General features: G+C 48.8%; 1 non-coding gene across 1 annotated transcript; it reads right to left on the reverse strand.

Moving 5' to 3' along the window:
* Nucleotides 1-7,452: 7,452 nt before the first annotated feature.
* LOC133079236 (U6 spliceosomal RNA) lies at nucleotides 7,453-7,561 on the reverse strand. Its single transcript, XR_009698115.1, has one exon. It is a non-coding gene; the product is annotated as a U6 spliceosomal RNA (small nuclear RNA).
* Nucleotides 7,562-9,401: the final 1,840 nt, after the last annotated feature.

Genomic DNA, 9,401 nt, shown 5'->3' on the forward strand with positions numbered 1-9,401 from the left:
TGGCCCCCACTTGCTGCAACTAGAGAAAGCCCTCGCACAGAAACGAAGACCCAACACAGCCATAAATAAATAAATAAATAAATAAATAAATAAATAAAAAGAGTTACGTTAGATTTATTAAAAAAAAAAAAAAAAAAACTGGTGAAGTGTATTGTCCATAAATTACATGCTGGCAAAGCTGCACCCCCAAAGGCATCCAGAGTCCGTGACCAAGAGCAAGTCCATTACTACGGTCACCAGGAGACTAGAGGGGGGAAGTAAGACTTCAGTTTCGTTTTGCCAGAAGACTCCTCTGAATCTAGGTGAGTGAAAGCAAAACACTGCAGAATTTTCAGGCTTTTCCTATGCCTCCCCCACGCCAGGCCCCTAGCCCAAGCATGTGGCTCTCCGGGCACGTGGCCCAAGACTCTCGGTTTCTCTTTTTTTAGACAACTTTGACCTCATGCTTGGAGGGGTTTTGGTTCTCAGCTGCCATGTCAGCGTGGACTTTCCACACTGCGTTCCCCCGTGGACATCCCGGACCTGAAGCCTCGGTGATCTGAGGATGCTCGCGCCCACCCTCATCCTTCATTTCCTGTGACACTTGCCTAACATTTACATCAAGGGCAGTCTTGAAGAGCGAAGGGTTCTCCATGGACCCATCACGAGATGACAGATGGTCCTTGGATCCACCTGGAAAGGCATAAGTCGGACAAGGCAGAGAGGCCCAGCCAGCCCCTCTGTGCTCCACCTCAAAGGCAGCCTGTGTGGGGCTGAGCCTTCAAAGGACCGGTACGGGCCACCAAGAAGCCATCCTCGGTGGCGAGAGCCAGGTTAGTGGGAAAGGTGCCCAGCAAGGCTGGTCTGGGGTGAGCCATCACCAATAACACCACCTGCCACACCCAGGTGCATAGGACCTCCTAAAACCAGCCCGAGCTGCTGTGTCCCCACTAGAGGAAAGGTTCAACAGTGACTATCCAAAGAGAGGCAACATGGGATGTAAATCATCTGTACCAAGGGGCCAATAACTGGCGATACCCTCTCCTATGTAGGTAAGGGGAAATCGAAAAGGATGCTTCATAGGGAAAAGATCAACACTCTAGAGCCCAACATCAACTTTTCCACGTCCACAATTCGCCCAAAGGCCACATCACACACACTGTTGCAGCTCAAGAAAAAAAAATGGAGCTTTTTCCACTGGAGAAGTTCCCAGCCGAATGAGTCTTTCCTGAGGGATTCGGGTGGAAATCCTAGGGTTCCTTGCCCTCCAGCCTCAGCCACTCCTTTGAGTTACATCAGGGCTTCTGCTGACTTTAGGGCTGGATCATAGTTCACGGTGGGGCCGGCCTGGCATTGTAGGTGTTGAGAGCATCCCTGGCCGCCACCCACTAGATGCCAATTGCACCCCCTCCTCTGGTTGTGACAACCAGAAACGTTTCCAGGCACTGCCCAATGTCCCCTGGGGGTACAACCGCCCCTGGATGAGAACCACTGAGTTATGCTTCTTCCTTTCTTTTTTTTGGGGGGGGGGCGCCACGCCACACGGCTTGCAGGATCTTAGTTCCCTGACCAGGGATCGAACCCGGGCCCCGACAGTGGAAGCATGGAGTCCTAACCACTGGACCACCAGGGAGTTCCCTGCTTCAGTCTCTTTTAAATCTCTTCACCTCCACTCCCTCCACCCTCTGCTCCCCAGCCTTCAAATCTGCCCCAAAACCAAAGTCACCCCATTGGCACTGTCAAAGGGTCAGTGACCCAGCACAGGGTCCCTCGGAGAGAACAGTGGCTTCTAAAATGACCGAGTGCTACCATCCCTGGGCGAGTGCCAGCCCTGCAGGGAGCAGCCTAGACCCGCCTGGTAGGCATCACCAAGTTTCCTCACCCCAGTTGGTGGCCTTCCGGCTTGATGATGCCCACCCTTTGCCTGTCAGTACCCAAGGCCCTGCGGGCAGTCTGAGGGGCAAAAGCCCACAGCACCAGAAATTCCTAGGAAGGGCTTTTCCCAACACTTCTTTAAGTGTGAGAGTAACAGGATTCAAAAGAAACTGATGTGAAAGGAAACTGAATGATGGGGCGCCACTTCCCATCAGCGGGACCTACCATACCAGAAAACCGGGGGAGTCCCCGGGGCTGCCTGAGTCACAGATGTGGTCCATAAAAGGCACTGAGAAGACACCTGTCAGGAGCAACCCACAGCACAGACAGAAACTCGGCCTTCAACTCTCCTGGCCCCTGGCTTTTTTATCCTATTGCCTGGCTCAGGGGTAAATTCAAACCAGGCTGGGTCACAATCCCCAGGTCTGAATGAGAAATAACTTCTGAGCTTGTTAAATATCATATATAACTGTGTTCTGGTGTCAGTTGCTCTATTACAGCCAGAATGTAAGTTTCCTGAAGATTTACACTACCATGTGCCCCCCGCCCCCCGTTGGGCATGGTGGCCGCTCAAGCTTGAAGATGATGGTGATGATTGAAGTCTCCTTCCAGGTAAAGATCTGTGTGGTGAGCTCTCTGTTCAGACCACAGTCCCTAGTGGGGGCATCAGGCCTGGGTCAGTGGCCTCAGGGCCCTGTTCTCCCCGCCTACCATGTGTTCATGAGATCAAAGTTAAGGGCAGCCTTGGAGGAAACTACACTGGGGTTTACCTGATACACACGTCCTGGCTGTTCTGGATGTCCGTGAGCACCACTCCCACCTCCAGACCTGCCCTCTGTCCGCAGTGGGAGGTCCCACCTGCTCCGCCCAAAAGGAAGGGGAACCAGTACCCGCAGAGTGTCACCCTCTCGGCGGGTACCAAGCCTGGCCAAACGCCACCCTTTCTCCTGCCTGTGCCCCGCGGTGGAACGTGGCCGGGGGAGAGCACGCAACAGCTGGCCCGCCTCTCTTTCGTCATGTCCCTGGTCCTCAGCGCACCTTCCTGCTGCCCGGTAACTGGACCCATCTCTCTATCCTGCTCCGCTCTCCTGGAAACCATCGCATACTTTCTCTCTCCTCAAGCCTCCAGCACTCCCTTGATCTTGTTCCTATTTCACTGAGAAAATAGAAGCAACCAGAAGAGGAGACGGGAGCCGAGGTCCGCCTTTACTTGGGGTCTTCACGGAGGGTTTACTTCCCCAGCGCCCAGCTCCCCAGGCCTGGCACTGCCCACAGCACCAGGCCACTTGGGGAGGCCACGATGCTTACCTAAGTGTATGCCCCGACACTGGCTGCAAAGCCCCTGGGGTTAGAATACTGTGTTGGATTTCTTCCTCTCTTATTGGACAGACACACGGCCTGCAAGTGGATAGGAGTGGATCAAAGGAGAAAATTTTCAATTTGAGGATAATTCAACCAACATCCCTTTCTCGGTCCCAGGAATAGAGCTGTGGACAAGACAGAGTTCCTAAAACAGTGGGGGAGACAGCCCTGAAAACACACATACAGGATTACAACTTGTGCAGATCCTGTGACGGAAAGAAGGGCGGGGGGTGGAGTACAGAAAAGAGACGTGATTATAAGTCTTGAAATGGGGAGAGTATCCTGCCTTATCCAGGTGGGTCCAGTGTCATCACAAGGGTCCTTACAAGAGGACTGCAAGAGGGTCAGAGTCAGGGAAAGAGACTTGATGACAGAAACAGAGTCAGAGAGAGAGAGAAAGAGACATTCGGAGCTGTTATGCTGCTGACTTCGAAGACAGAGGAAGGGGCCACGAGCCTAGGGATGCGGCTGCCTCTGGAAGGTGGAAAGGCCAGGAAACGATTCTCCCCTGGAGCGTCCAGATGGAGCACAGCCCTGCCCACACCTGCTGTCAGCCCAGTGAGACCTGGGTCAGACTTCTGACTCCAGAGCTGCAGGAAAACAAAGTGGTGTGGTAGAATAGACATACCACATTATATTCGTTTCAGGTATACAACAGAATGATTCGATATTTGTACACACTGTGAAATGATCACCGCAAGAAGTCTAGTTAACATCTGTCACCACACATGGCTACAGAATTTTCTTTCTTGTGACGAGAACTTTTACGATCTGCTCTCTTAGCAACTTTCAAATACGCAAGACATTTTGTTAACTAGAGTCACCGTGCTGGACGTTATATCTCCAGGACTTAAATTTGTGTTGTTTTCAGCCATTAAGTTGGTGGTAATTTGTTACAGCAGCAAGAGGAAACTCATACGGGACCTTAAATGTCAAATCCATTCCTTGAATGATGAAAAAACTGAAAAAGGAAAATCGGGTAATATTACGAGGCAGCAAGGCAACATACACTAGTTGCCAAATCAAATGTACACCTAGTAAGCACACTGATGGTTGAGAGGTCTTCTAATTCCTGGCAAGAGTTCAGCAAGAAACGTCTCAGGCTGCTGAGAACAGCTTCTGGAACAAAGGCTCTCCTGCCCCCAAAGCCAGACGCCTTGTGTCCATTATGTCCAACAGCCCCACAAGCTCTGACTGGGGAACAGTCAGGGGCTCGGGTATAACTGCTCCGGTTTTAGCAGGAGCCACGCTCCATGCCTCCTGGAATACTTCGTCACAGATTCTCCAGGGCACTCACCATGAGGAGCGCTATGCAAAGTCAACACTAGGAAACAACTCAGCCTAACCATGAAAGATTCTGAGTTCCTACGACCTTTGAGCCAGCGCTGCACAGGTCCTAGTCTGTTACGGACCACACTGACTGAGCTCATGTCCTGTCTCCACCACACCAGCCGTGTGCTCCTGCCCCAAAGTCCCCCTGATTGCCCTGAGCCCGTGTCCTCCTCTGCAAACTGCAGAGAGAAGCATCCACCTCAAAGAGCTGCTGCGAAGGTGAAAGGAGATGCGTGAAGCAGCCAGGACCTGGCAGGCACTGAAGACAGCAGTTATCATCTGCATCTGTACTTCAACGCAGATGTGCGTGGAGACGCCCACCTCCAACAGGAAGGAGAAGGAAGAATGGTGGGAAGCAAAGGACAGAAAGTCAGACGATTTCGGTCATGCCTATAACTTAAATGATTAGTACTTTTTTTCCCTTTCTTTTCTTTTTTGGCTGCGTTGGGTCTTTGTTGCTGCGCACGGGCTTTCTCTAGTTGCGGCGAGCGGGGGCTACTCTTCGTTGCGGTGCGCGGGCTTCTCATTGCGGTGGCTTCTCTTGTTGTGGAGCACGGGGCCTAGGCGCGCGGGCTTCAGTAGTTGCGGCACGTGGGCTCAGTAGTTGCAGCGCTCGGGCTCTAGGATGCACGGGCTTCAGTAGTTGTGGCTCGTGGGCTCTAGAGTGCAGGCTCGTAGTTGTGGCGCACGGGCTTAGTTGCTCCACGGCATGTGGGATCTTCCCAGACCAGGGATCGAACCCGTGGCCCCTGCACTGGCAGGTGGATTCTTAACCACTTCGCCACCAGGTTAAGTCCCCCTTTCTTTCTTTTTTTTTTTTTTTTTTTGGCCATGCCGCATGGCTTGTGGGATCTTAGATCCCTGACCAGGGATTGAACCTGGGCCCTCGGCAGTGAGAACATGGCATCCTGACCACTGGACCGCCAGGGAATTCCCAATGATTAGTACTTTTAAGGGCAGCAGGGCTGGATGCAAACTCCACGTAGTTCAGAGGCCAGACCCATGGGGAAACTGGAGGGAAACCCTCCCTTGATTTATACTGACGAGCACAAACACTGAAGTGATTCGCTAACGCAAGAGGCCAACGTTGGCTGCGCATTCCTCAGGCCATAAACCAGTGACCCCGGGCTCAGCATCTTACGTGAAGGGGTACTTTTAACAGCAGCAGTCCTCACAGAAGGCCCCTGGGTGATTCTGAGGGTTTTGAGAACCACTGCTCTAGGAAAAGTATTTGACTGCTTCTGTGAGAACGGTGCTCCCCAAAATATTGAGCCAGGATCTTTCGACTGGTAGCTCCATAGAAACCCATCTAAACTTGCAGGATTAACATTGACGAAGTATAGGGGGTCGATGGAAAAGAAACCGGCGTTTGAAAGAATTGTCCAAAATAGTTATGTGAACTCAAACAAACATATAGAAAAAGGGCAGCAGTACCAGGTCACTGGGACCTCCCAGTGGTTGGGTCATTCTATTTTTTCCTAGTCCTTCTCCAAACTCTTAACTTCCCCATTGCAGAGTCTCGTTGAGTTGACCTCTCACTTCAGGCTCATTTCCAGAAGTGTTTAGACTCTCTGCTCTGAAAGTCTTTTTCTCTAAAGGCAATATTTAATGATCTCTCTGATCCTTACCTTCTCTGACCAGACAAGGAGATCCACAGAAGCCCTAAGGGCCTCCTGATGGCATCTGACTCCCAAACTGCAGCTGCCATTGAGGGCATGAAGCCTCCATCTCCCCACCTAAATGCATGCCTGTTGTGAAATCTAGGGTGTAGAGGGATGTTCAGAAAATAGCTTCTTGAACGAGGCTTCCTTCCTGTGGCCAATTTCATGTAGACATGTCACAATTGCAGGGAAAAAAAAATGAGAGGTTAAAAAAATACACTGGATTTGCTGAAAAAGTTATTTCTTGTAAAAGCATCTCCCTTCCACTTAGGGAGGACATGAACATGCAGATTCCCCTTGGTTTCCTTTATCTGTGAAGGTAAGGAAAACCTCACTTCAGCAAGGGCTCTGGGCCTAAGCCAGCAGCCATCTGCCCAGCCATGGGGTGAAAGTAACTTGGAGGGTCGATCGGACCAAACCCCAGCACGCTCATGGCCTGTCCAGTGGGTTCTGTTTGAACACTTCTCATGACCTCAAAAAAATGTGATGGTTCAGCCTACGGAACCTGGCTGAGATGTGGGTATATCTTCCACTTGCATGCAGTTACTCCATTCCTGCCTACAGCCCTTAAAATGTCTTTCAGTTCAGGTCACTAGCGGTAAACCTCTCTCCGTCTTCATCTGAAATGTCTTTGTGTCGCAGTCCCTCTTGAGTGATGGTTTAGCCTGGTTTAGATTCTAGCTTGACAGTTACTTTCGCTCATCTCTTTGAAGATATTATTCTATTGTGTTCCATTTTAATAAGCATGCTGGAATAACTGGGCATCCATATGGGAAAAAAAATGAAATTGGAGCCCTCCCTCACACCATATACAAAAAACTCAATTCTGTGTGAATTATAGGCCTACATGTGAAGGCAATAATACAAAGTCTTTAGAATTAATGTAGAAATCTCTCTTCATGAACTTGGAGTAGGGAAACTTTCCTTAAGACAAAAACAAGTCATTAACCATAAAGGGAAAGATTGATAAATTCAACTCTACTAAAATTTATCCAAAACAAATGCCATTAAAAATCCACAGATGAGAGAAGATATTTATAATACATGTACCAAACAACTGGTTCAGAATATATAAAGATCTCCTACAAAGCAATAAGGAAATGACAGACACCATAACTGAAAAACTGGAGGACACTTTTTTTTTTTAATTAATTAATTAATTTATTTATGGCTGTGTTGGGTCTTCGTTTCTGTGTGAGGGCTTTCTCTAGTTGTGGCAAGCGGGGGCCACTATTCATCACGGAAAAATATGGAACGCTTCACGAATTTGCGTGTCATCCTTGCGCAGGGGCCATGCTAATCTTCTCTGTATCGTTCCAATTTTTTAGTATATGTGGTGCCGAAGCGAGCACTGGAGGACACTTTTTACAAGAAATCCAGAAGGCCAATAAACACGTAAAAGCAGGCTCAACCTCATTGGTAATCAGATAAATACAAATTAAAACCATAATAAGGTACAACTATGTATACCCTATGACCTATAATTCCACATCTAGTATATGCCCGATAGAAATGCAAATACCAGAATACATGTGAAAAAATATATATACACATATATATGTGTCTGTGTGTATGTATGTGTATGTGTATATATACATATGTATATGTCTATATAGTCATTTCCAAAGCCTAAGGGAAAACATGTCCATCAGCATTAGAATGGATAAATAAACTGTGGTATATTCATGTAAAGGAATAATATGCAGCAATGAAGATCAATCGCCTAGGGCTACATACAACACGGATGAATCTTTAATAGAGTGTTGAGTGAAAGGAGCCAGTCGCACCCCTCCCTCCAAAAAAAATGCATATGATATGGTTCCACTGGTGTCAGTTTGGAAATAAATGAAAATGGAACATTTAGGGATGCATACACAGGCCAGGGGAGCAGAACGCAAAGTAGGGATCAGATGACCACCGGGACGGTGGCTGCGCCGGGGAGGGAGGGCCTGATGGGAGGGGATACTGCCCAGGGACGCGTCGGCGACACATTTATATCTTATGCACTTTTCTGTGAAACATTAACACAATAACAAGGGGAACTTAAGGGTACCTGCTAAAATAATAGGAACGCAATCTATATCTTCCAAACTAGCAGATTAGAAAACCTGCAGAGGGACTTCCCTGGTGGTGGCACAGTGGTTAAAAATCCACCTGCCAATGCAGGGGACACGGGTTTGAGCCCTGGTCCGGGAAGATCCCACATGCCGTGGAGCAACTAAGCCCGTACGCCACAACTACTGAGGCTGCGCTCTAGAGCCCGCGAGCCACAACTACTGAGCCCGCGTGCCACAACTACTGAAGCCCGCGTGCCTAGAGCCCATGCTCCGCAACAAGAGAAGCCACCGCAATGAGAAGCCCGCGCACCGCAATGAAGAGTAGTCCCCACTCGCTGCAACTAGAGAAAGCCCGCGCGCAGCAACGAAGACCCAACGCAGTAAATAAATTTATTTATTTATTTTATAAGTAAATAAATAAATAAATAAAATAAAGTTTAGCATGGATTCTTTAAAAAGAAAAAAGAGAAAACCTGGGGAGAGGGGTGCAGAGGGAGATATAAAAAGATTAACAAAACTTAAAGCAAAATGTTGGGGACAAGAATAACACCAAAAGGAGAGTAAACAGAAAGCACAACCTAAATGCCAGGGAGAAGAGGTTAGCTGAGTGAATTAGGGGCATCCACTCACTGGGCGGCTGCCCCCTCGATGCCCACCGCACGCAACTGAGAGGAAAGGGAGGTTCCCACGCCGAGGCAGCATCACATGCTGTCTTTGTTTAAAATAAATACACGTTCATATGGCTACACACACGCATCTACAGGTTCTGAGGGACCATTCAGCAAAATGTCAAACAGTGGTCATCTCCGGGTGGTAGAACTGCTGGTTGTTTTTCATTTGTATTTCTAATATTTCTACAATTAAGTTGTGTCACTTAGACTTTTTTAAGACTTTATATTTTAGAGCAGTTGTAGGTTCACAGCAAAATTGAGAGGAAGGTAGAGAGAGTTCCCATATACCCGCGTCCCTGTCCCCACACACACACAGCCTCCCCGCACTGTCAACATCCCCACCAGAGTGGTCCATTCATCACACCTGATGAATCTACACTGACACACCATCATCACCCGAAGTCCACAGTCTACACTGGGGCTCATTCTTGGTTTTGCACATTCTATGGGTCTGGACAAATCTA

Source organism: Eubalaena glacialis, chromosome 18 (genome assembly GCF_028564815.1).
Source record: "Eubalaena glacialis isolate mEubGla1 chromosome 18, mEubGla1.1.hap2.+ XY, whole genome shotgun sequence".
In the NCBI taxonomy this organism is placed as follows: domain Eukaryota; kingdom Metazoa; phylum Chordata; class Mammalia; order Artiodactyla; family Balaenidae; genus Eubalaena; species Eubalaena glacialis.